At 38.6% G+C, this 27,255-nt stretch overlaps 1 long non-coding RNA gene across 2 annotated transcripts; it reads right to left on the minus strand.

Annotated features, from left to right (window-relative positions):
• Positions 1 to 2,015: 2,015 nt before the first annotated feature.
• On the minus strand, positions 2,016 to 27,015 carry LOC113983153. 2 transcript variants are annotated; one of them, XR_005562435.1, is made up of 3 exons: positions 26,971 to 27,015; positions 2,640 to 2,726; positions 2,016 to 2,045 (listed from the first exon to the last, which is right to left on the minus strand). It is a non-coding gene; the product is annotated as an uncharacterized LOC113983153 (long non-coding RNA). The 2 variants fall into 2 exon arrangements; XR_005562436.1 differs by lacking the exon at positions 26,971 to 27,015 and adding an exon at positions 2,852 to 2,895.
• Positions 27,016 to 27,255: the final 240 nt, after the last annotated feature.

The following is a 27,255-nucleotide window of genomic DNA, read 5'->3' on the forward strand; positions in this document are numbered from 1 at the left end:
TTTGTGGCAAAACTGAATATATAACTCGTGCTTTCTACTAAGTAAACCCTAAACACTATACATAATGCATATGCATATTTGAGGTTGCATGTTGGCTGGGGGATAGAAAAATATAACCAACCAAAACCAGACATTCCTTGCTTCAAGATGGAAGTACCTATTTACTGTTTTAAGAGGGAACAACTAAAGATCTCCTTACTTAAAACTGTTCCCACAAAAAAAAAGTATATTAGCACAGCTACACCAACTCTTTTGCAAAAGAGTTGAACAGAACAAAAAAATATAGACATGTAAGGCAAGTATAGGGTCCCTACATACCACTTACGGAAAAAATATGGTTATTACTGCAGTTGTTTTCCTTCCCAGTTGTTACTAATTTCAGTGAAAATACTTCCACTGCTTTAAGGTATATAAGTCTGACTCAGGAAAATATTTTAAAATACAGAGCTTTAAGAATTTGAATACTTTCAGTGATTTTAATAAGAATCAATGACAAGCATTAATTATTCACTTAGAAATCCTGCTAACCGGGAGCCACAGTGCACTATTTCTGTAACAATGGAATGTAAATAATATTGTTAGGTTGAGTACTGTAAAATTCAGTGGCTATTCTGCTGTAGGCTAGCAAACAATACTTTCTGGAGGATTGATATGTGTAATACTATTTAGATCTGTGCAACAAGAGAAGTTACAATACTTATGAGGATAACTTAACATAGCACTGGTAAATACTGGAACCACAGACGTTACTTTTATCTTTCCATTATCATGGCACTAAAATCATGGAGCAAATTAAAAAGCTCTTGTGACAGACCTTTAGGAAAAAATCTATGTTAAGTGAAATAATAGAAGAACTTTTACTTCTAGCACTTTCGGAAGAAGTATGAGCTTCGTGCTTAGCACTGTTTCTGATCTGAAAATTTTGTTCAGCCACCAAATCTTTCATTAAAAGATAGTGGGAGACAATAATTTGACACATAAACTTTCTTTCATTTCCTCATCGTGAGAATTATATGAAACAAATACTCAAATTTTCTAAATTTTGCAAAATCTTATATTATTAGTTGCTAAAACAGAGTAACTGAAAAAAATTTGGGTATATGGTACTATTTTTTGTGGACACATTGTAAACCCACTGGAAGATTAATTCCAAATTCACTCTCCGGGACACTTTCATTGTTGAACCTTAATTTCTTGTTTCCACTCAATTATAGTTCCTCTCTTAATATCAAATTAGGGCAATTTCTCTAATAATAACTAGATAATGACTCAACTCACACAGAGGCCAAGGCAGTTGGGCAGCAGAATGGAGAACAACTGTGCCCAGTGTTGGATCACATGGTTTCCCCTTTGAACACAGTATCTTGGCAGATATAAATGGAAGAAAAGTCTAATTTTCACGGAATCATAGAATTACAGAATTATTTGAATTATTAGAATGGTTTGCATTGGAAGGGACCTTACAGATCATCTAGTTCCAGCCCCCCTGCCACGGGCAGGGATGCCACACACTGCCCCGGTTTCCTCAGGGCCCCATACAACCTGGCCTTGAACACTGCCAGGGATGGGGCATCCACAACTTCTCTGGGCAATCTCTTCCAATTTCTCACCAACCTCACAGTAAAAAAAAAAAGTCTTCCTTATGTCCAGCCTAAATCTATCTTTTTTCAGTTTAAAACCACTGTCCATTATCCTGTCACTTCAGGCCTTGGTAAAAATTTTCTCTCTGTCTTTCTTATGAGCCCCCTTTATACACTGAAAATGCTCCAGTAAGGTCAGCCCAGAGCCTTCTCTTCTCCAGGCTGAACAATCCCAGTTCTCTCAGCCTGTCTTCATAGGAGAGGCGCTCCAGCACTCCGAGCATCTTTGTGGCCTCCTCTGGATTTGCTCTAAAAGGTCCACGTGCTGGGGACCCTAGACCTGGATGTAGTACTCCAAGTGGGGTTTCAGGAGAGCAAAGATATTTTCACAAATAACAGCATGTATACATTGTATGCAGAAGAGGCAGACAAAGACACCGTTCACTGTGTAATTATTAGCCAGATCTGAAAACAAAAAAAAATATTTTTAATCTTTGTGGTTAAGCTGTGTGCTCCATTTCCCTTAGGCAAGCCATTTGTTGCACAATTTATGCTAAATGAAGTGTTCTCCAATTCACAGTGTATTGTTTCATAAAAAGAGGGAAAATGCAGATGAAATGTGCCCATCCCTCTGACCAGTTCACATGACACAAGACAACCTTCACCTACCATTAGCAACAGTGCTATAGCTTAGCAATATTTGTTTCTAAATATCTAACCTGAATGCAATCACCAGGCAAGCTGCACCAAGACATTTTTGCTCCTTTAGAAATATGAATGGTTGAAAAGAAAATGTCAACAATAACAAAGAATTCCATACACTTTCTACAAGCTGGAATACTTTTGCAGATGATGTAAATCTTTTGTTCTACAGTGGATTTCAATTATCTAAACAAAAGGATTACAACTGCCAACTGATTTTTGGTAGTAATACTGAAAACTGACAGAAGTTTCAGTAAGAGATTTGCCAGTTGGCACAATAAAGAAGGGAAACCCCTCCAACAGGCAGCACATGATAGAATTCCTCCCTCCCAAACACACAGAAGCTGCAGTGCTTACTTGGGATTTTCTTCTTTCCTTTTCCTTACATTGAGGCAGCTTCCACAGCTTATATTCAGGTCCTCAAAACTTGCTCTTGTTCCAGTGCTACAAATGCAAAACAATTATGCTTATGTGAGTGGGCATCAAGAACAGAACCTGGCAGAGAGCATAAACTGAAAATAGCTTGTTTTCCTGACTCATGAGCTCATAACTTATCTCAAACCACTTACTCAGGGCAAAACACCCCTTCCGTTCCCCATGCGCATCCTGTGAGATGGCTCCCACTATGACGCAGCATCACAACCAGCCCTGGGAAACTCTTGTGAAGCATTTGGAGCTCCATCAGCAGAGCAAAGGGTGGCATGGGTCTGCTTAATTTCAGAAAATGGCAGTGTTGGAATTACAGTGTGCTGACAGGATTCATCAGAAGAATTTATTTCCATGCTATGGGCCTGTGGCCTAATGAACTGGAAAATATTTCTCTATGTTCTCTGCTTAAACTCTAAATTAAGCTGACACCTTTTATTAAAAATGCCAGTTTTATGAACTGAAATACATGACATGCTATTGCCTGATTGATAATACAAGTTTCCTTGCAGTTCTGCGTATAATAACAACATTTTTTTCTTGGCATACACGGGGGCTATAAATTCTCCACAGGTGAAACTCTTATATCCTGAATAGTGTATTCAGTACATTATCTGTATTGTTTCTATGTAAATCAACATGTATATTGATTAATGTTAGCAGGGGCATAGTCCTAAATTTATATTCTAAATTACAGATTGCTGAATTCTTATTTATCTGTTTACAGTCCCTGAAAAAAAATAGTCTGTTGTCTATTCTTTAGGCTTCCGGCTGATGAGGTAGGGATTTAACATTGCCTCAGTTTTCAAGAAGGGCAAGAAGGATGACAAATTAAAAGGCCTGTTTGTGTCACTGCAGTGACCAGTAAAATTATGGAGATTATCCTGGGATGTATTGGAAAACACCTGAAGGACAACGCAGTCATCAGTCACAGCCAGCATGGTTCCAAGACGGGAAAATACTGCTTGTCAAACCTAATTTTCTTCTATGACAAGGTAACCCACCTAGTTGATTAAGGGAAACCGGTTGATATAATCTTTGTGGATTTCAGTAAAGCTTTTGATACTGTCTCTCACAGTATCCTTCTGGACAAAATGTCCAGCACACAGCTGGATAAACACATCGTGGGGTGGGTGAGCAACTGGCTCAGGGGTCAGGCACAGAGTTTCAGCAAATGAGGTAACACCAGGCTGGTGACCAGTCATTAGTGGGGTTTCACAGGACTCCATCTTAATCCCACTTCTCTTCAACACCTTCATGAATGACTTGGATGGAACACTAAGCAAGTTTGCCAGTTGTAGTAGATTGGGAGGAGCTGTTGACCACCTCAAAGGCAGGGAGGCCCCACAGAGAGACTTCGACAAATTGAAGGGCTGGGCAACCCCCAACCCTATGAGCAAAGACAAGTGTCAGATTCTGCACCTGGGATGGGGCAGCCCTGGATGTATGGACAGACTGGGGAATGAGATGCTGGAAAGCAGTGCCATGGAAAGGGACTTGGGGGTCCTGGTCAATGGCCAGTTGAATATGAGTCAGTAGTGCCCTGGCAGCCAGGAGGGCCAACCATGTCCTGGGGGGCATCAGGCAAAGCATCGCCAGCCAGTCAAGGAAGGGGGTTGTCCCACTCTGCTCTGCACTGGGGCGGCCTCATGTGAAGTTCTGTGTGCAGTTTTGGGCACCACTATATACAAAATATATAAAGTAATTAGAGAGTGTCCAAAGGACGGCTGTGAAAACGGCCAAGAGCCTTGAGGGGAAGCCATATGAGGAGTGTCTGAGGTCACTTGGTCTGTTCAGTCTGCAGAAAAGGAGACTGTGGGAAGACCTCAAAGCTGTCCAGAGCTTCCTCACAAGGGGCAGGCACTGCTCTCTTCTCTCTGGTGACCAATAATAGGCCCCAAGGGAACAGTAGGATGCTGTGTTAGAGAAGGTTTTTGTTGGAGATTGGGTAAAGATTCTTCACTTAGAGAATGGCTGGGCATTGGAGCAGGGTCCTCAGGGAGGTGTTCACAGTACCAGGGCTGTAAGAGTTCAGGAAGCATTTAGACAGTGCTCTCAGGCACATGGTGTGTTTCTTGGGGCTGTCCTGTGCAGAACCAGTAGTCAGACTTCAATGATTCTTGTGGGTCCCTTCCAACTCAGGATATTCTATGATTCTATTATTAAAAGGCAATTTCATTGAACTAGGGCTTTCATTCTTGGGTTTCTTAGAGGAGAGGAGACTACCCGTGGAGCTTTAAGGATTTTTAATGGAGGAAAATCAAATACTGCCTGTGCACAGTCTTCTGACTCCATGTCACTAAGAGGAAAGCAGCATGAACTGTGGAGAGCTGCCCCTAAAGGACTCCTTGCAGCATCTGCTGGAGATCTTCCAAAGAGTAATGCTACTCTGCAGTGTAAAGAAATGATTTGATAATACTCCCTCTGTAGCTTGGAGAGTCAGATAAAGGCAGCAAGAAGAGATTTAATTTATACTTCAGAGGCTTACAGTTGTGTTCTGCTAACGAAGTGGTCTGACTGTTAGCTTTTCTTGCTGAAAAATATAAAGACTGATAGGTCATGTTAACGACATTATTATCAGTAGTTTCAGGGATGACATACGTATTCTGTGCTTGATATTTTGCCTAGAGCTATATGAATCTAAATAGTCAATTGATACAATCCAGCCAATTCTGTGCTAGAGAGGCTAAAGCAAAAGTGAAACTAGCAGCATTACAAGTAATGAAAGATAATTTTCTAAATTTCTATTTCCTTAAATAGACTAAATGAAAATTCTCCCAAGAATCAATTCACATTAAGTGATAACAGGGTAAAAGATTGTTCAAAATGAACATAAACAAAACAAAATTAATCCATACCCCTTAAATCTCCAAGTATTTGTGTTAATTTTGAAGGAGCTGCCAAAACCTCTGCAGCTTCCTGAATGAACTGTTATTACTTACATTATGCTCACACAGCTTAACCTGGACATTCCACAACTCAGGAATGAAAAATCACTGATCATCAATACTCACAGCATTCTTCTGTGTTTGCTGCATACTGCAGGTATGACAGTAAGAGAAGCACACTATGCACAGAGGTCTCTCAACATGGGAGTTCTGTTCTCCTCATGAGCCGCCTTCCTCCTACCCTGTGAACTGCTTGTTTTCATTTTTTGACCATCTTATTTTGTGTTTCCTCTTCCCTCCTCTGCCCACAACAGTTCTTAAAGATCCCTTTAAAGAAAAAGTTTTCATTTCCCTCTGCACATTACATGCAGATATGCAGACCTACTCATCTGTCACTTAATGGTGTTTAAATCGGTGATGTTATACCAGTGTTAAGGTGGTGCGAAAGGGCAATTTGGCTCTGTCTAGTCTTCATCTGTTCAAGCTCATAACAGCACACTGAGTTCCAAATAATTAGGAGCTTCTCTCCAGCTGGTGTTTTGGTAGGAAAGGTGGTTGAGCAACCAGTCTGGATTTTCCTACATCTGAAAGAGCCTGAAGATGCCTTGAACATTACATACACTTTCCTAATATGTTTTCAGTGTCGGCTATAGCACAGCAGTGGGTGGAATGACAAATAGGTATTCTTTGGGAACGAATTGTCACTGTCAGGGTTCAGAGGGGTTCAGAGGAATTCAGAGCAGTAAATTTATATTTATTTACCGGTGCTTTTTACTGTTTACCAGGATTTTTCTCCTGCCCAATTCGTGCAGCTATATTCAGAGAACTCCCTCTGTTTTGTTGCCAGATCTCCCTTGGACTTCATCTCCTGCAAAGTCTGCACACTGATGAAGGAATACAGGGACTTTGAGTGATATTTTGCATATTCAGGTTTCTCTCCTGGTCCTGTTAGTGATCTGGTGTGCCACCTTTCTATGCAGGCTTTTTGGAGACAGCATGAAGCACAAGGTTAATGGGGTGTGTATTACACAACTTAATGTTACTGATTAGATTTATTTCCTTTAAAACTAAGAGATATATTTTTCTGTAATAGGTTGTGAAGAAACAAATGGGTAAGATGTCAAACTTGCTCACCTCTCAACCTCTCCTTAATAGTATATTTTAAAAATGAAAAGGGAATATGAGGGCTGAAACCAGTCAATGGAAAACTTAACATGCCATTACATAGGCTTTCGGATATTATAATTCTGTTTCCATTGGACTTCCATCCAGAAATTCAGGTGGTTTCTGTTAATAGCTAGAGCATAGTGAAGATTTCTAATTTAATACCTGAAAAACTGTTTTAAAGAATGACTACATTAACAAGTATTACCAGCTTCTTGCTTAGACTAAAAGAACTTACTCTTTTAATACACCTAACTCCAGGGTGGGATTTTTTCCCATCTTCTGCCTCCTCTTGACTTCTTTTCCTTGGGTTTCACAAATATAGAGTAACAATTAGTTATGACTCAGACCAAGGTGGTTAACACTGTACTATTAATAAAACCGTTCAGGGGAATTATAAACTACCTTTGCATTCACAGAGTACATAGGTAGCAATATTTATCCATGCATTATACATCAGGAGATGATGAGCTGGATAGGGCAGATTGTATTAGGGTGGATAAATTAGGAACAGATGATTAGGATTTCTTTTTTCCTTTGGAGTCTTAAAGTGTTCTTTCCCTTTCTCTCCTCACCTCTTAAGTTATTTGTATAATTCTTGTAATGCTCCCTCTGCATTTCCAGGATTCATTCAATTATAACATTATGGGAGGAAAACTGAAACAAGAAGTATCACTACTAAAATAACAATAACAACAGATTTGCAGAGGAGAGAGGATATTGTAAATGCAACATTATTATTTGCACTTCTATCATTTATCTGGAGGAAAAAGTGATAAAGTCACTAAAGGTTCATGGCATGCTATTTAGACATAAAGAAACGTCAAGAAACTCTTTCCACAAACACATTAGCACTAGAGCTAACCTAATATATTGCCAATAACTGTGGCTCATGTAGAGCTTGCACATCACATCTTTGAACATACAGAAAGTAAAACTGCAAATTACTTCATATATAAGTCCTGAAATAACTGTCCTTAGATGATAAAGAACCAATAATACTATTGGATCACACAGTGACATTAAACATTAGCTTCAGAACAGTGTAGCTTAGTGGTGAAAGAATTTATTTAGGCACGCTGTCTCATCCACAGAAATGACAAAATGTGTATTAATTTAAGTGGTGCTCAGATCTCATCCCCAAAGTGCCACTAGCTGTATTAAAGCATGACCTAAACAGGGGTTTACAACTGTCTTACTGAAAACACACATACACACACAAGGAAAAACCCCAAAACTTCAAAATCTCAACCTGTTGAGACAACCTATTAAATAATGTTAAACAATCCATTAAATAGTCCTGAATTTGCTGTTTAATTTAATTTTAAATAAGATTGCACTAGATCTGACAAAAAGAAAGTGGCAATGTTTTTCATTGGCAGTAAAATTTCAGTGGGAAAATGGTCTGCATTTTCAATAAACACTTCAGCACAGTTGCAACTCTCTGATTCAAATATTTGAAATATTGAAGTGTCTTTGCTATTTAAATTATGAATTTCACAAAGGAACCAGGATATATCTGAATGAAAATTTTTCCCTATTTTCTGAACAAGTCTAACTGCCACACTACAAAGAGAAGTTTGCTCACCTAAAACCTTTCCTTTATGTACTATTGTTGGGGGAGAGACACATCTGGAAGGGGAGGATGAGAAGAATGGGACATTAGGAAGAAATTTTGACATCACAAGTTACTGCAAAAGAAAAAGGAGGTACTGCCCATTTTCATTCTTTGTTTACTTTCCTTTTCTTCTCATAACTAACTCAGTTCAAGAAGCAGTACATTCCACTTCAGATTTCTTCAGCAAACTTTGCAATTTTGCATGACACATTCTTTTTTGTTTTTAATTTTTAGTGAAAAGGTAAAAAACTATCTTGTATTGCAACTATGATGTATTTAAGACTGTTTTTTTTTCCAGTACCATTTAATGGAAAAAGCATAGGCTTGATTATTATTAAGCTGTATATATAGTTACATACACACACACACAAGCACATGTACACACTCCTTTCTGTGGCTTGGAACAATTGCAAAGGACAGATGGACTTGGGAGGGGTTTCACAAGTACTGCAAAAGGTCTCATGTACTCATTTGTTTACACCAAGTATTTAAAAACACATAAATCAGCCACTTCAGGGCAAGCAAAGCAATAAAAAAAGGAGATGCAAGTAAAACGCATATGTACAGAAAGCTAACATATCTGTAGTAACATGCAATAAATGTGGAGAATGTAATCTGCTGTAGCTCATGCTGCTCTTTTTGCCCTTTTATTCTGCTTACCCAATGTTTACTATTGGGTTATAGAGATATCAGAAGGAAAAAGATACAGTAAGAAGAGCATAAAACTAGACTGCAGTCAGAAAAGGCCATAGACAAGAAGTTCCTGCACTCAGATTGAGGCTTATGTAGAGCCTGTACTTCAACACAAGAGAAAAGGTTCCTAAACCAGTCTTGGCCCATTGTAGTTCACCAGGCTTGACAAAGACTTAATCCTACTGAGTAAAGGGCAGAGCTGTGCTGAAAAGTGGTGTTAAACACATTGAGTGAGAAATAGCATCTGAAAGCAATAAATCTCTTGAGGGGATGTATGAAGAAACTTTGAAGAAACAGCCTTTTCCCCTTCCCAGAAGCCTTTTTAGGACTGCTGTGTGTGGGAAGAGACAGGTAATTCCCAGAGAGGCTAGAGGGCTTGCATTTCAATGAGCGGCGCTCACATAAGTAATCTTTCAAGAACAATGTTTACTGGCCAACTCCCAAACTCTTTCCTTCCACTTATCTCCTAGCAGCCAGGACTTTGGTCCCTGACGGTCCTCGAAGTCCCTGGCAGTAATTGCTTCTGGTAGCACCAGGACAGGTCTATCTACCTGTTCTGTATAAACACAAGTACCCTTTCATTCAGAAAAAGAGTGCAGTAGGCCAGCTCACATCTTCTTCCTCTCTCTCTTGTTTTTCCCCTCCCCAGATGAATTTTTTTCTATATTTCTCCTAGTTGCTGAGACTGCAACTCAGCTAATAGAGCTGTAGAATCAACATTCTCAGCATTTTACAAAGATGATGTACTTAACACACCTATCTGCCTATGTTTGAAGATGCTGCATGCACTTCCAGTGCATACTTGGATTTGAATGGCAGTGTGCTGCCCACTCCACAAAGCAGTTGGTTCATGCGAGACCCTCAGAGAACTTCGTGGTGCTCCACATATGAAAATGCATGTTTTGCTTTTAGCTTAAAGTCAGCAGAGTTTATTTAACCATCAAATTCACAAAGCCATTTTTTTATATTTGGCAAAACATATTTATGTGGTCAGTCAAACGTGTAAGGAAGGAAATAGTGTAAGGAAGGATCTAATTATCCCAGTTAGTGGCTGGATCCATTCTTCTCCCTTTCTGCAGGGAATAGCTTCCACTGAGCTTGAGTTCCCACTCTGTGACTAAGAGAGAAGAAGCCTGAAAATTTTGCACTTTCACAGTATACTCATTACTGAAATTCCTCAGAGCTTCCAAATTACAGCCTTCATCTGAAGGCTTTTTGGGGATAAGTTTTTTTCTTTCTATTCATTTCTGGATAGATCATTTGAAATTGTGCAAAATCATATTTCCCCAGGCAACAAAAAAAAAATAAATCAATATGCTCTCCACTCCCAATATTTCTGTACAATTCAACAACCCCCCACATTGCTATTGTGTGTTTTCACTTGAGAATATAAAACCACTTTTCAGTAATGATGCCACTGGTAAGCATTTACCATAAGATCTGCAGCAATAAGAATTGAGGCATGGCAAAATTCATGGCATGCTCAGATTCACAGAGTGCATTAAGAAAAATTAGACTTTAACTACCATTGTGCCTGTAGTCAGCTGAAGCAAGTTTGTGTGCTGATGCTAAACATGACCTTAATTTTGCTTAAATAACAAAAGGCAGGGAAATCTGCATGCCATGCTGATCTGAATGCAGAAAATCTGACAAAAAGTCATACAACTTCTGTATTTAAACATGCTCTTACTGGCAAAGCTGTTACAAAACCCAGCAACCCTGGACAACCCTATTTCCACTTCTCTGAATTCAATGTTTCCTATTTCAGCACAGGCCAGATGTAACAAGAGGGAAGAACAAAGTTTTTACCTCTGCTGTGCATGATGAATGTGCATAATATTACAATATGCTAGACAAAATTATCCATTATTCATTGCAAAGGAATTATCCAGTCATTCAATATATGCCAACAGTCAGAGCAAAAATATCAGTATCAAAATTTCCTTAATCCAAATCACTATTAACTTCATTATGTTCTGTCAAATCTTGAAGAAACTGCATTTAATTTAATGAGCTGCTTCTATCCCTTAAGTAAAGAATTTTAGCAGCAGCAAACTGTAAGATAACTCAGAAGACCCTAAGGGGGTTTCTGAAAGCTCTCATAACCACTTATATTGTATGATACTGTTCACTCAATGCCATTCATTGAGCATTTTTTATGATATCAGAGCTTTAAAAGGCTGCATGCTTGGGTTCATGCACAAGACGAGATTGTATTGTTTACTATTTAAATGGGCAAAATTGCTTTAACAGGACCAGAGGTGCAATATATCATCTTTCACTGACTACTGTGTTCCCTGGTTTTCTTAATGTAATGGCTGCATAGATATGCTGGATTGGCTTGCTAAGAAACCACAATGCATCAGTCTTTCTTCAGATCTGCATCTGCTGTCAGTCTCCTCCACTGATGTTCCACTCTCAATTTTCCTTCAAGTCTTTTAGGCTTTCCTACTTTGTGCTTTCTCTCAGTTTCCTCATAAATCTCTTCGTTTAGTTTACGTGCAACTAAAAAGCAGTCCATATATTTACTCGCTGCTGGTGAGCCTTCAAAGCAAGCCATATGGGGAAAACCACAAATGAGTGCCATGAAGGTGTTATTTAGAAAGTGATTGTATCATATCTGGTAGTCTTGTTACTCTTACAGAAATCCCTGGCAAGAGCTACACTTTACTCAAGTGACAGAAAGACACTAAAATCCTCTCTTTCCAGGGACATGCACAGAGCTCTCCTCATCACTGGGTGTCAGCTGCAGTTTTGGTCTCTGACGTACACTGAACAGAATTTAGCAACTGATAGGCAGAAGCCAATCTCCACAGTCAAAGGGGTTTATGTTCAAATTACACCAATTCATTCTGATAACATTGAAAATATCACAGGATAGTCAATGAAGTGTGATCCAGTGACATACTTGCTATAAAAAGGGTCTTATTCACTCCAATGGAAATGTAATCGAAGTAGCAGAGTTAGCTTACTACCACAAGTCATTTGAAGATGCACTTAATGTGCCTTATATTCATCTAATTTATAGAGTGTTTAGTGAGGGAAATATTGGCTAAGAAGTAACAAGGGATGAGATTCAGGTGCTTAAGTATAGGCATCTAGTGCCATTTTAGATACACCCTGCTGTCTGAGACATTTGCAAAATACTTACAGGAGACATTTGAACAGACACTAAAGGCCCATGCTGAAACACACAGAAACTTATCTCAAAATGTGTAAAATGCACAATAATTGGAGGAAGTCAGAAATAAGAAAAACATTTTGTCTAAGAATAAACAGACATGCTTAGTTAAGGAGTCTCCTTGTGCTTCACTGGCTGGGGTCATTGTAGGGCCTGGCAAATCAAGGGAGTTCTGCTTTGCAGGTTACTGGCTTGAAATCTTTGAAATTACCTAATGGATACAAAAGGTGGGAACCCACTCACTCTGTGCTAGAACTCAAATTAACCTTCAGGTTCACAAGCAAACACTTAGAAGTTGCTCATAATAATTCCATTGCTGTCATGAACAAATACTTCAGATGATCACTTTAAAAAGTCTGGTGATCATCATCAGACTCACCAAAACCTCATTTCAAGATGTCAGAAAACTTAATTATAAAACAAATTAAGATGTGCCATTGTGAGCATTATCTATTTCTGTTCATACTTAACAGAGACAACTAATTCTTCTTCTTTTTCTGTGAACAGAGCAATCACAGGAGAGGAATGAAATGTATCTTGCACAGATGCTGAAAGATGGAATTAATGACTCCTAGGAAGGTTGGACTACAACTTTGGAGCCTGTTAAGGAGTGAGTATGGAACGGAATAGCTAGAACATTTCACAGGGTAACTGGTATCGTGCAGTGACTTAGATGAGGAGGATGGACATTAAATGAAAGCAATTAAAAAGCACTGCATTCAAATGTATGACTATTATGCCCACACTGCAGGAGACAGCAGGAGGCATTGAATCATCCAACATTTAAATCAACACCCCCTTAAAACAAAATGTATTCAGTTCAACGTGGGTATCTCCAGCAGGCTCCAGAAGTTCTGACAATGTGTGGCATGGTTTACTCACATAATGCTCTGCCCATAATGCAGCCACCATTTAGTAAGCAACTTGATTCAGAGGTATAGATAGTTTCTGATGAATCATAAAATGCTCAGAATCTGATTTAAGGGTTTTCTGTCACCACTGTAGATTTTCTAGTGCTAATTTTATGTAGAGAAGGGCTTTCAGGGACAGAATGATGATAGGGTTGAGAGGTGGAATAGGGAGGAAAAAAAAGAGAAGGGAGAAGTGAATTCAAGGGTCTTGGAAATTGACAGTGAAAGTGCTGCAGCAACATGTACGTTTTCTGCATTTTTGTTTTTGTTTTTTAAAAGCAGTGAATATTGAGGAGACATTAATCAAGTTGTTAAAAATCTGGCAGAATAAATGTGTCAACAAAACTCCTTTTTTAATCACATTCTATTAAAACACTTTGAAGGATTTCTATGGAAACAGTAGGCTGTTACAATAGGAAATACCCAGCATAGCTGAAAATGTCAATCTTCTTTTCAGCAGTGGACTGGCCATAAATAGAGATTCAGTGCAGCAAAATTCGTATCACTTGGAAGCAAAGCCTCAAGTAAGGGAAGTACAGCAATGAAGGAACACTTAAAATCCAAGACAAAGAAAGTGATTGCCTCTCTCAGTAGCAATAGCAGCATGTTAACAATAAAATATGTAATTACGCTACTTTTGTTTTGGAAGAGTGTATTTGGATGTATCAGGATATAGCATCTACTTGGATATACGAGAATAGTTCTTGCTTCTAATATTTTTGCGTTTGAAGATAACTCCCAGTGACAGAAAAAGAGAGATAGCTAACAAATTGCCCATTTTATTGGTTTGTCTTACAACTGACGACACCCCACATCACTCACAATTAGCAATACTGCCTCTGCATTACTTACTGCCCACTCGTGCCTTCTCTTTGACCATACCATTTTCAATGTCATGTTTAACTCTTTGATGTGCCTTTCCCAGTGCCCAGAGTAGAAGTACTTATATGGATTTTAAACACAATCCTAAAACCACACTGTATTCTTTAAAAGTGTGTAAACCAAGAAAGAGCTGCTCTTGCTCTTTTCAGAAGGTCCTCAGTTATGCACACACTCCTTCCCACACGCTTCCCACACAGAGATCCTATGACTGGAATAGCTTCTTCCTAAAGTATGAAATATTGTGAAGGCTCACTTAAAATCTCAGACTGTTAATCTCACCGGAATCTTTAAATCTCTAAACCATAAAAAAAAAAAAAGAAAATTACCACTCTTTCAGTACTCTACTTGTTGAGCAATGTATGTGAAGAGCATATTGGTCCTTACTACTAATAAGCACTTCAGTAACTTCCAATGAACAAAACAGGTACCAAAATGCTTACATAAATAAAGATTTTTTCCTATACTTTGCAAAAGGATGCAGGGAAGCACAGAGACATCGTAAACATACTTTTTATGACTGTTTCTTAAATTCTGCCTCTGAAATTCTGGATGGCTGCCTCTTGTGTGCCACCATTTTGCACACAAATTGGAGTCAAAGGATTCTCCTGGTGGCAAGTGGTAGTTTGGATAAATGAGGCAGTGATTCACTGGTGATGTATATGGTAGAAGCTACTGGTCTTGGCTGCCATAATGCTTCTGTGTTAGATTGGTATCACTGCCTCCTTTAGTCATCACACATGAACTGCTGTCAAATACTAATAAAAATGCACTATTTTTTCCCATGTTTCTTATTTCCCAAGAACAGCATGCTTCTCACATATGGACGATGAAATCTGGAGGGCAATGACATAATTTGAAAGAAACGTTGCCTGTTGCATTGTTATTTGTTGACAGGTCCATTTATTTAAGTGTGCCAAAGTAATAACAAGTTGGAATCTAAGATAAGCATTCCAGAACATATTATTGAGGAATGCTGTGGGCAGCATTGTGTTTCATGCCCTGTGTTGCCTGTTGTATCAGTAATGAGTTCATGACTAAATATGTTTTTGGGCATTTGCCAAACTAATGGGATTGTGAAAGGCTGAGAACCGCAAGAATGATGGCCTGATACTACAGAGCCCAGCAATGCAGAAGGTCTTTTCTAGACCAGCAGAGGATTTCTCTGTAAATTATGCAATTACAGCTGATTAGCGTCAAACTCAAGTGGACACAGGGATTGAATCAACACCATACAATTACACTGCACAGAATAAAACAGAACAGCACTCCACTACATTAAATAGGACTTTAGCAATACAGATGATATATCTACTCCAAAAGTAACTATTTTGTCAATGATAAGTCTTTTTTTCTTGCAGTCTAGTCTCAATCACCGCACACAAAGATTAGAGGGGGGGCGGAAACAGTCTAAAACTTGGAATTTGTATTTTACTTTGGAAAAAAGTTCCAGTGTTCGGATGCTTATGAGGAAACAGAACATCCTGACCCTGTAGCATCCAGCTTGTAAATTTTTGGGAAGTCTGCCTCTAGCTGCAATTGGGACCATTGATTTAATTTTTAAAAACTGTCTTATGCTTGATTTGAAAAGGATGGAAAATTCCTAGGGGACAATACCTTCCAAACCCCATGTTTCTTTGAGAATGCTTTGAACTGGGTATCCCAAGGATGACCCATGTTTACATAACTAGTTTCTTTTTAAAACTTAGGTGATTTTCTGGTTGCCATTTAGAACACTGAGATTTTTAAGTATAGTCAGAACTGAATCTTAAAATTAGTACAATCAGCCAGTAAAAAAAAAAAAAAAGTTACTTGCAGGTAGGGAATTTCTTTTTCAGCAAGTTCAATAACTTGTTCCATGCCTACATTAGGAAATATAGCAAAGATGCAGTTTGAGTTATTAAAAAAAATAAATCACTGCATAAAATACTTCATATTGTACAAGTAAGGAAAATAATAAAGACTTCTGTCAAAAAGGAAAGAAGAGAAAAAAAAATCATCATTTTATCATTACGAGAAATGGCAGAAAGTTCAGAAGGAGAAACAAATTTCTGCAGCAAATTGTACACCAGATTTTTGACTTTTTACATATTACTCTATCAGTCCAGCCATTCTGCTAAATTAACAGTGGGTGAATAACTGCTCATCAGTACAAGATATAGGTTCACAACTGACAGTAACTATCTCACATCCAGAATGTAAAATCCATAATTTAAGTATAACAGCACCATGAAAATTTGTCTTGGGTGAAAATCTCTTCATTTTATTGCAGGTTTGAAGAATAAAGACATACAGAAATTAACAAAGTATTAACAGAATATGTTGCGAAGACTTTAGGGAATGAGTTTGAATCAATTTTAATGACCAAAAAAATAGCCAGGGACAATTGCTGACTGGCAATTCTTCCTAAGATGACATATAGCACCACTCCTGACACCACAAGGCTAACAGTGCTACATGATTTTGTTTTGTTTCTTCTGGCGATATTACCAGAAAGGGGAGGATTTCAGTGAATCACAGTGGATGTGCTACCTCTTGGATTTTCACTCATTGAGATGCATAGTTATATTAACATAGTGAAAATGGCTTTATGTTATTTTCCCAAGCTGTTGTCAGGACTTGTTTCTCAAACATTACTCTAGCTGCTTTTAAAATGTCATTTTAGCATGTGTGTTTCATTCATAAAATCAAAAGCATGTTATCTTTTAACAAATGTAATCCTGAAGAACTGATCTGTTTTGAATTCTGCTGTTTTTCTTGTTGACAGCAAAATACATGCCTCTGAGATGGAATTACTGAGCAAAAGTACTTGATTGTGTTAATAGCCTTCATATGGGTAAAGGAAAATTAATTAAAATAAATATATGTGTGTACACAGACAAAAACAGCAATTGAACATCTTGGGGAAAAAAAAGACCTCTTTGAAGACTTAGGACCCATGTTAATTTTAGAGGTACTTGAAAGTCATTCTGCTTAACTAATGAACAGCTTAACTAATGAAACCTCTGTCTTTACAGATATGTCCCTTCTGTCTCACGAAGAATTTCCCCTTGCATGAACTTCCCTCCCATTTTGTTGCTGACACCCTAGATGATGTCTCTTATCCACCAGAGATGACATGTCCTGTCACTCGTCCAGAGTGGTACTGAGATCTGAAAGCCTTGTAAGACAGAGGCCACACTTGTTCCTCCTGCTTTATCCTCACTGTGTCTTCCTTCTAGGCTCGCTACCCAGCTTGGCTGATCATGCCTAGAAACCCGCACAGGCAGACCCATCTTTGAGATGTCTATTTGCCTGCCAAGCCTGGCTGGAATGACCATGAATTAAATGACAAAAATTGTGGCAGAAAGGGTGAAGGATGGGGAAGAGAAGAAAGCAGAAAGTCTGAAGACTGACAGATAAATACAGACCATTTACTTAACTCTTGTCTCCTTACAAGGATAAGGAAATTAAAATAAAAATTAGATATCTAAACCCGTGAGAGGATGGATCAGAAGATGCTGTAATTACATGTTACTCAGACCACAGTCTTAAGGGTACCCAGCTATAGCACAGCAGATATGAAGTACATTTATTAAACTTTTGTCTCTCATATTAAAAAAAAAAAAAAGAGTGTGAATAAAAAGTAATTTCTTTCAACCCTGTTCAATAAGAAAGTATCTTCTGTAACATCAAACTATAGCTTTTCATGAATTTGTTTTAACTCACTAATACAAGATTTCAATATTACTTGGGAACAAGATTGGACTTTTTCTGTGTATTATTCAAAACCTGTTTCAGATACAGTTTGAGGTAAGGAATATTAATCAGGGTGTAGTTGACTGTTGGTATTTGGTAAAACATTTAATTGGAGTTCAGCATGGAACTGGGGCAGGATCTAAAGTCTCACTGCAATTGTTCCAAGGCCATTTGTATATACATATGTGAAACTTTTGATGGCTGCTTTTCTTTGGGCAGTGTCCGTTTCATCAGTCAAAGACACTGTGCAGGAATCAATTAAAGTTTAGTGCATTGTTCACCAAAGATGAAATTCTGGAATATAAACCCCCTCCAGACTCTCTTAAAAAATCTGGGACCAGTTCTCTATTAATCTATTGGTTCGTGTCAGGCTTTCCTTCCTCAGTAAACATCCTCAGTGGTGTGCTTAGTAACCCAATAAAAAAGAATAATTCCAGCGTGCTTGCACAAGCATTGGAGAGCACTGAGTACAGCAATGTTGGAATGAAAAAACTGAGAGTATGAAGTGAGAGTATGACAGAAGTGGCTATGCAAACGTACCAAAATCCAATTTACCAGATGGCGTCAGAAGTAGAAAAAAGGAGGGAAGAACACGGAAAAATATTCCCCAGTGGGGCTTTCCTGAAGATCTCATGCTGCTGCTAAGAAGAAAATTTCAAAATTCCAGAAGGTCAGTGCAGAATTCATACTATTTCTGCCAAAAGAAATGTGAACATGTGTCCGGGGGCAGGGTTTGTACACTTAGAGCAGGTGTTAACATCAGTATTTTCAGCATCATCTTTCTTCTCATTAGAGAGGTTAAAATGTGAAAGCAAAAAAACCCCAAACCAAACCAAACTGAAACAATCCTACATTTAAAAGCCTGATTGATATGAACTATAAATACTCCTATAATTTTTTTAAAATATTGTTTTGTTATGTTCACAGCTAATGGCTTACACTTTAGACATAGGAGCTACTGCTACCATAAGGGCCATTGATAATTTTACTACAATTTTATTAAAAATAAATAAATAGTCAAACCTTTTAGTTTGTAATCCAGGGAGGGAGACACTTTTCTTAATGGTATTCAAGTGTTTCAGCCAACACTGACTCTTTTTATAACACTGGTCCCTTTGTTGGAGATAATAGCACTAGGGGAAAGACCTTGGGAGGCAAACCACACATTTATTTGGTCTTTAAGATTCACACTGGTGTTGGCTTCTCTGTGATCTTTGTAAAACACAGGGATGCAATGCCCAGTGTTTACAAAGACCACTTCCAGCACATGACTTTCTCACTGTTATTTCTTAGATACTTCTTGTACTCGGTTGTGTGAATTGCCCTCTGATCCTGTAGTCTTGACTATGTGTTTGGTGTTCAGCTTCCCAGCTTATTTTCTTGAGTTGGATTCAGCAGGGTGTAGATGTGGTATTGATGTTGCTCAGTGTGTTCAGAGCGGACTGTTAAGTCATGATGCTACAATAACCCTAAGCTTGTTTACCTGTGTGTCGGACACCAGAGAACATGGCTAGAGAGACTGCCACTGCCTCAGGGACAGCCTGCAAGGAAACAGGAGAGTTGTTGTGAGTCGCTGACGCCTGTTTCACTGTTTTTATGAACTGCTTCTTTGGGGCTAGTGGGACAAGGCTGTGGAGCTCCAAAGAGACCGCCCCAGATTTTGCACCTTTCCTGCCCCACCCTGCAGGGAATGTAGAGCTCAGGGGTGCATGGGACAGGAGGAAGAGAGGGCAGTCCAGGCATTTCGACATCTGTTTGCTTGCAAAAGAATTACTAAGAGATTATGGGGCATCACATGTATTTGAAGTAAAAATGTTTCACAGCCTGCATATTTACTGGTTCTCCCTGTTCAACTTTATGCAAGTCATTTTGTTTTTTCAAGTGACCATTAAGTAAGTTGTTCAGTTTTCTTCTTTACAGATTTTCATTTTACTTTTACGAAATTATTTCTTTCAGGGAGATACTGTAAACCGTACCTAATAATGGTTGTTACAAACTTAATGGTTCTTAAAGCGTAGATTCTGCAAAAGCTGTCACTGCTTCAAGAAAGATAACAGAAGTCCGTAGTACAGCTCTTGCTTCCAGACAATGACAGATCTTTCAGACAGTTATCACTAAGATTATATTTTCTGAGCCTCTGACCACAGGTGATTACTTTTAATTTTTTTTTTTTTTTTTTACTTTTTTTATCAAGCTTGAACAGTTCAGTCATTGTAGAAATAAAGGGAGAGGAAATGTAGGGGAAAGAGAAAAATTCCACCACAGGAAAAAAAGAAAAAAAAACTCTTTTCAATTTTAGAACAGCAAGACTTTCTAGAAGCAGCTAGAAAGTAGAAACCTGGGGTGAAAACAGTCCCCAGGAAGAGGATTTCATCAGTGCCACTTATTTTGATTTGTCTAATTACAACACTTTGAAAATCCAATTTTGTGCTTTTATAGTAAAATAGATGTGACTTAGACCTTATCTCAAGAAAATTCCAAGTCAAGAAAAACTCTGACTGTACACTCACACATGCATTTCTAACTTTGCAGCTTTGTGAAGTATTTAGTAAGGATATATGATAAAGGAGGCGGGAATTAGGCATTATTTATGTATAGATATGAGACTTTGGGAACACCTCTTGTACTCCAAGCTGGCTTAATTCCAGTTCCCTACATTAATGTTTCCCTGTTCCTGAGAGGGACAACTTGTGTTGGTGCCATCTGCAATTAAAATTGATTTCTTCAAGGCTTCATTAACACACACCAAACTTAGAAGCAGCAGGGGTTTAAGTAATTTTTAAATATCCGTGAGTACTGTATACAGAGATAAAAGTGAAGCCTGTCTGAATCCTAATCTGCATTTCAAAGTATATCAAGATGTTTTTAAGATTCTTAAAATTTCTCAGGAAATCTCAGGGAAGATCTTTTCTAAGCTTTATGAAATACAAGTGCGAGAGTTTTTCTGTATGGGAACATGCTTATGGATTTTACATTAAGGCAAACCAGAAAGCTCTCAACTCTACAGGGATTAATAACCTCACAAAATAATAGACTGTCATGTGTATATTATTTACATGACATAGTACTTTCCACTGAGACTTCCATCACAGGAAGAAAACAGAACAAGTGCAAGTGAAATATTGTAGGAAAGAACACATGGCAGCTGAAGAGTAATAATTTCTAAAGCAAGAAAGTTGAAAGTTATTTATCAAAATTGTTAGTATCTTCCTCCTTCCCCACTCACTTCAAAGTACACTAGTTGATAAATTAGTAGCATGTCAACATAGAAAAGGGGTTTTTAAATTTTATCACCTTATAAGATATTTAAATGGATTTAGAAGAAAGTTTAAAAAGGCTTAAGTGAATGTAAGTTTCTTCAATTTACAGCTTGTTCCAGCCTTTCCACATGTGGAAATTCACTTGGAAAGTTCCAGAGATATAATTTTCACCCTCCTACACGTCACCTCTCATACAGTTCACAGTTTGCAAGAATGCAAATGACTAAAACGTTACCTGACATTGGTGATTGCAGACAGCCCAAAACAGAGCACATCTACTTACCTTTTGGGATTGCAGAAATGTATGCCCACTCACCCTACCCCGTGAGACAGAGCAGTTCAGAAGTATGCAGATGAAAAAAATTACTTATGAAAAATGAGTTTGCAACCTCAGCTGGGCTGGCCATTTGCAGCAGAGGAAAAGCCTAGGATTGAATTATGGCACTGATTTGTTCACTACTGTGTTACAAACTCTTAAAACAGCCCAAGGAAGAGAAGAGAAGAGATATTCTCTGCTTAGTTTTTCTAGAACACTAATAACATGAACAGTAAAAGCCAACAGATAAATTTTGCTTCAGGCTTTTCATTCATGTAAGTTTTTTGTTCTAATACTAATTTTTCCATGTCATACTTGATCATACCAGCTTATGGTCTGTTTGCTACCATTCATATACCAATATCCATCCAACCCAAGAAATGATAGTTTCAGCTGTCTTTTTTATTTTTGTTTTGGAAGATGGACTGACCATATTTGGTTTTGATTACTGGTCTTTGAACTTATTTTATTTAAGTGCGGTCACTTTCTGAATATATCACTCTGTAAATATGTCACGGTAGGGTTTCGTGTTTACTGTTTCTCAATGACTTCCAGATCAAATTTATTTGGTTTGAAACCAAAAAGATGGTACGTGAGCTTGGTTTTGGACTAGAGTTTGTTTTGGTTTGTTCCTTTTTAGGCATGTGGGGGGGAATGGAGACGGAAGCAAGGTTAACCAGTATTATGCTGTCAGCCATGCCTCTGAAAGTCAGGCTGTGTCAGGAACCCTCTCCATGGTGAAAGATTTTGAAGCTGAGGTCTTTGAACAAACATTTTGAAACTGGGATTTCACTAATGAATCCATTGGTGACGTGACAGACAGCACACCATAGTGTTTGTTTCCCGTAGCCCTGCTGGCACTCCACAGGCAAAAGGATTGAAACGTAGTAACAGACTTACTCTCACAAGGCAAGCATGCATATGAAAGTGGTAAACACATAGGGAACGGATCTGTTGACTAAGAACATGCCATTTTCACATGGTCACTTTTCTGACTGCAACCGCACTTTATACTTCAGACATGGTTCTGTTTTCCTCTGCTGTGGCACAGCAGATGTGAAGCATTTAAAACTTTTTAACAGGACCCAACCTACAGCTGAATGACAAAACCCTGATAAAATAATCCTTAAATTTACATCCCTCGCATTTTTAATATTCTGTGACAGGGTCAAAAATCTTGATAAATCAAAATTCTCACACTGAAAAAAAACCAAAACAATGGAGTCATGACTCATCGAATGGTAAGAGACTCAAATGTCTCCATGAAGTCCTGTTTTGAACATTAAAAGTTTTAAGATGCAATTTAGAAAATACTTCATCTTCCCAACTGTATCTGCCCACCACAAGATAGAGGAGGAGGAGGAGACAATATACAGAGCTTGGTTTCCAGGAAATCTCTGCTGCCTTCCTGCTGATATGCATGTTTCTTCAGTCTTCAGGTTGGAGTCTACCTCCCCTAAAAGTGTCATGTATCACAGTTTTCTTATTGAGGCAGTGTAACATTGGACATCTCAGAAAATGGCTTCATTTTGCCAAAGTAAATATTCCAAAAAGGGACTTCCACAGGAGAGGGAAGTTAGCAAAAGAAAGTGCCTCTATCTGCTAAAATATAATACAAGAGATTGTTTTAAGGGCTCACCCATCATTTTTCTTGACCTAGCAGAATACTACGGGCACTGCAAGCATCATGGGTTAGTCTGTTTGTGATAGTTACTCTTTTTTAAAGGTAATAGTCCCAGATTCCCATTTTACAACACACCCCGGAGACATGAAACAAATCAAACTATCCATATTTTGCAATCGTTTCTTGGCATGATCTGTGTGGTAATTAAAAATTTTTTAATGGGAATTGCTGCCACAATTTGCAGGCTTCCTTAATCCAGCTATGCTATCTGCAGCACCTCCAGGCACTTGTCTTGTTCTCATAATACAAAATCAACAATACCATGGCAGGACTTGAGGGGATGTCTGACGATGATGAGAACTTAGAAAGGAATGCCAGTATGAAAACTTGGCTAGTGCATGGTGGATTTTTTTGCTGTTGTTTTCAGTGGTGGTGGTAGTGATGTTTATTTATCTAACCATTCTTTTACCAGGAAATATCACATGGACAAGTGAAGTCTTCTTTAGTGAAGGTCTCCAGGCCAACTAGCACTAAATGATTTTAACACAGAATTAATTAAAACAAAAACATTTAAACACTATGATTCTAAACATGGCCTTCAGCTACATACATGCCAAACTACAGCAATTGCAATACAATAAATCAGTGTGAGATATATACTAATGAAGTAAAAACCTGATTTTTGCCAGGACAAGGGCAAAGCTCTCTTAAATATTTTGAAACTTTAGTCTTGAAATGATCAATTATCAACAGACAGCTGCATGGAAGTTTGTTTTGTTTTGTTTTGTTTTTTAGTGAAATTTAACCGTACGTTGCTGCACTTGGAGTTAGTAACTACCATTTGTTTTGTTCTGACTTGAGTAACCCATGTTACTTTCTAGTTTTCAAATTCTCATCCTGTCCCATTGCCCAATTTTCTCTTCCCCCTCGTATTCATATCAAACCTCTCAATGAGAAAAGTGCACAATATCCTCCTGAACTAATTCTTTGTATCAGTTTTTTGAAGATGGAAAAATCCAAATAATGTTATATACTCTCCTATGAATGCAAAATTCAGTGTATTTTTTGTGTTTCTTTTGTACTGAATACAAAACTCTCTAGCCCATTCCAATGAGAAGCGTCACCACACCATAATACCTGGACTTGGAGTATTCAACAAGATTTTTCTTTAAAATGTAATATCATTCCGGGGAGGTTCTTGAGAATGTGGGGGAGGAGGTTAGTGGGGAGAAGGGGGGAGCACAATCATTTAAGAGTTACTTATGTCTGGTTTTCCATCTTATTGCTCTTTTGCATATTAGTGGCACAGTTCTCCACATTGGTTTGCTGCCCATCAAAGTGCACTGAAGTATAAAATAACAAATCACCCTCCACCTCGCACTTTCCCTTCTGGAGGGCTGCAGTTTCAGAGAGTTCATATCTCATCTGAGAAACGTACTCCAGCTGCATAGCTGTTGTTTAATACTAATGTTTATCCATCTGGTGGTATACGCTGTCTCTGCCTTTACACCTCTGTGGAATATGAACACAACCAAATTCACCAGAGATCAACCTGTCTGACACATGGCCTCTCTGTCCAGCTCTCTAAGATGACACTGGTTCTGCCTGGGTCCCCATTCCCTGTAGTAAGACTGCAGCTGCTCTCTGTCAGCCTCGGAGGAATCTGACAAGCTGGAGCAGGTCCAGAAAGCAGTAGCCGCTGGCTTCCTGCCTCTGCAGGTGGGATGGCTGTGAATCCACAAGCATGCCTGGCCCCATGGTGCCAGCTTGTTTGTGCCTGGGCTGTCTTTGAAGCCTACAGTGAAGTTAGAGAAGAGATTACCTTTCCCCTTATATTCCGCAGGGATGCCTCAGGTCTATTTCCCTGGGTTTCATCACCCAGAGCAGGCAAGGGTGCTCACCAGGAAGATGTGCCTCCCCTGACAGTGCACTGAAACACCGGCTCAGCACAAGCCCAGGACGCTGGGCAACGTGTGCCTGTTTGCAGAGGCCTTTACAAAAAGGACAGCAGAAGTCAGGGAATTAAACAGTTAAAGTCAATAACCTTTGCTCAAGACTACGTAGTGCTTATTTGTTTTAAAACTCCATCAATATGGGTTCCACAAAAATAAATTTCTGATATTATTTATATGCTGTATATGCTTTATCTTATTTGAAGCAACAGATTAGACATGAAGCAAGAGGCAGGCAATTTAGCCTTCCTCAGCAGACAAATACTGTTTATCTTATCATGTAAATTATGAAAATAGACCTAGAGGATTTGGCACGGGAAACCTAACATACAATAGGTTAAATAAAGCTTTAGGAGAAAATACCAAGCAGTCTATCATTAAGACAAAGGGATGACGGGTTGGATGACATGCATTTGAACTATCAGTGTCCATACTTCAGACTAGTTGAAGATTTATAATAATTTATTGCTGTCTTACTCTGATCTTCACTGGTAAAATACAGAAATCTGAAATCCTGGTATTTCCTGAAATACTGATTTATTTTTTTTTTTTTTTAAATTTTGGCACCTCTTTCACTTGACACCTCTTTCTCTGAATAAAGGATGCGTGAATTAATTCATCATGCACATTTTTAAAACCCTCTGACACCACTAGCTTGAATAAAGTGTGGTTGGTTTCTAATTGCAATCAGAACATACAAAAAATGGGACAATCAAGACATCACAAAAAGAAAAAAATCATTTAGAATATAATCAGAATTCAGTGGATAGCATATAAAAGGAATATAGGCTAAACTAGGTGAAAAGAGTGAGAACAATTTCTGTGAGAGTAGAACTGAAAAGAGATTTTGATCATCCACTTATGACTGAGTCAGCTTATGGCCCTTGATTAAATTCCTAAAATAATACTGACAACAGTGTACTTGTTCCTTGTACTGCTATTATGACAAACAGTCCTGGCATGAACCATGACTATGAGGCCCACTCTCAACCCTAACCTGTCTTAAAGTTACGGTACACCTTGCAGGCTCTTGACACGCTTACATTCTACACCTCATTTTCAAAATCTGCTGCCTGAGTATGTGCAGCCTTACAAAAGGGAAGTTTCAAGCTTCTCAGCTATCTGGGCAACATCAAATTTTGCCATTTTGTGGGTCAAGAAAAAATCAGGTCAAAAATATCTCAATACACCAACTAGGATACACCAGCAGCTGGGACACACGGCTACCCAAGACCAAGGCCAGGCGGCTCGCTCTTGCACAGACTAATGTCATTCAATAAGGGCAGGGAGCAAATCATTACTGCTGTGATTTTGCTGTCTTCGTGAGTCTGCTTTCCTTAAACTAAAGACTACCTTGCTTGAGCCTAAGATAGTCCTGCTATGGATTTGCCCTTTCTAAGAGGTACTGGCAGTGGAAAGTACTTGGTATTGTCTTTAGAAAACACCATTTCAGAGTAAAAAGCCTCCACAGCCATTCTGAAATCTTCAAATGTAAGAAAATCACCTGTAGCCAAAACCAAAGGGGGAAAAGGGGAAAGGCATGCCTTCAAGGCAGCATCCATGCTCACAACGTGAGGGGTAACCCTAAGCTTCAGTAAATACAATTATGTTCCCTGCTACTGCTATGAGACTCCCATAGGAGGATGGCTCTGTCTTGCAGGATTGCTGCAGCAGCCTGACTGCAACAGGCAGACATGAAGAAGCAGCCCTTGGTGTGGAGGTGGACCAACAGGTAGAACACACCCTCCAAATAAGTTAGAGCACATTGACCAGCTGAGGTGGCCAAGAAACTGTCATAATGTTATCGGCTGGTGTACCATGCCGGGCATGTAGAAATTTGAAACTACAGATGGCTTTGCTTCCTGCCAGACATTTATTTTGCAATACAACAAATGAAAACAGGCCTTTGCATTGCAAACGTCCTATTTCATGAATGTGTGAATATGAAAGCAATTTGTTGACTTTTTTTTTTTTTTTTTAAATGGTTTTGGTTAATACTTGCATGTAAGCAGAAAGTATGATGGTCAAATCACATTACCTTAGAGTAGCAGTAGGACAGCAGAGGTCAGAGCAGGGAGGCTACAGCAAAAAGGGTTTTCAGTCATCTCAAAGAGTCTCTGCCAAGCTGCAAAGGTGGGAAAGGGTATGATGGACTCTTCCCAATGTTTCATATTAGTCTGCAACAAAATAAAGGTAGGCTGTTGAGTGGAAAGCTTCTCGTAGTATCTCTATATCTGTATATATATATTCCTTATAAAATGCAAAATTGGAAATTGAATTGCCCAAAGTTAACACAGTCTCACTACTCCCATACAAACTAGGG

This window comes from Pipra filicauda, unplaced genomic scaffold, assembly GCF_003945595.2.
Source record: "Pipra filicauda isolate LSUMZ 115617 unplaced genomic scaffold, ASM394559v2 scaffold137_size4652046_pilon, whole genome shotgun sequence".
In the NCBI taxonomy this organism is placed as follows: domain Eukaryota; kingdom Metazoa; phylum Chordata; class Aves; order Passeriformes; family Pipridae; genus Pipra; species Pipra filicauda.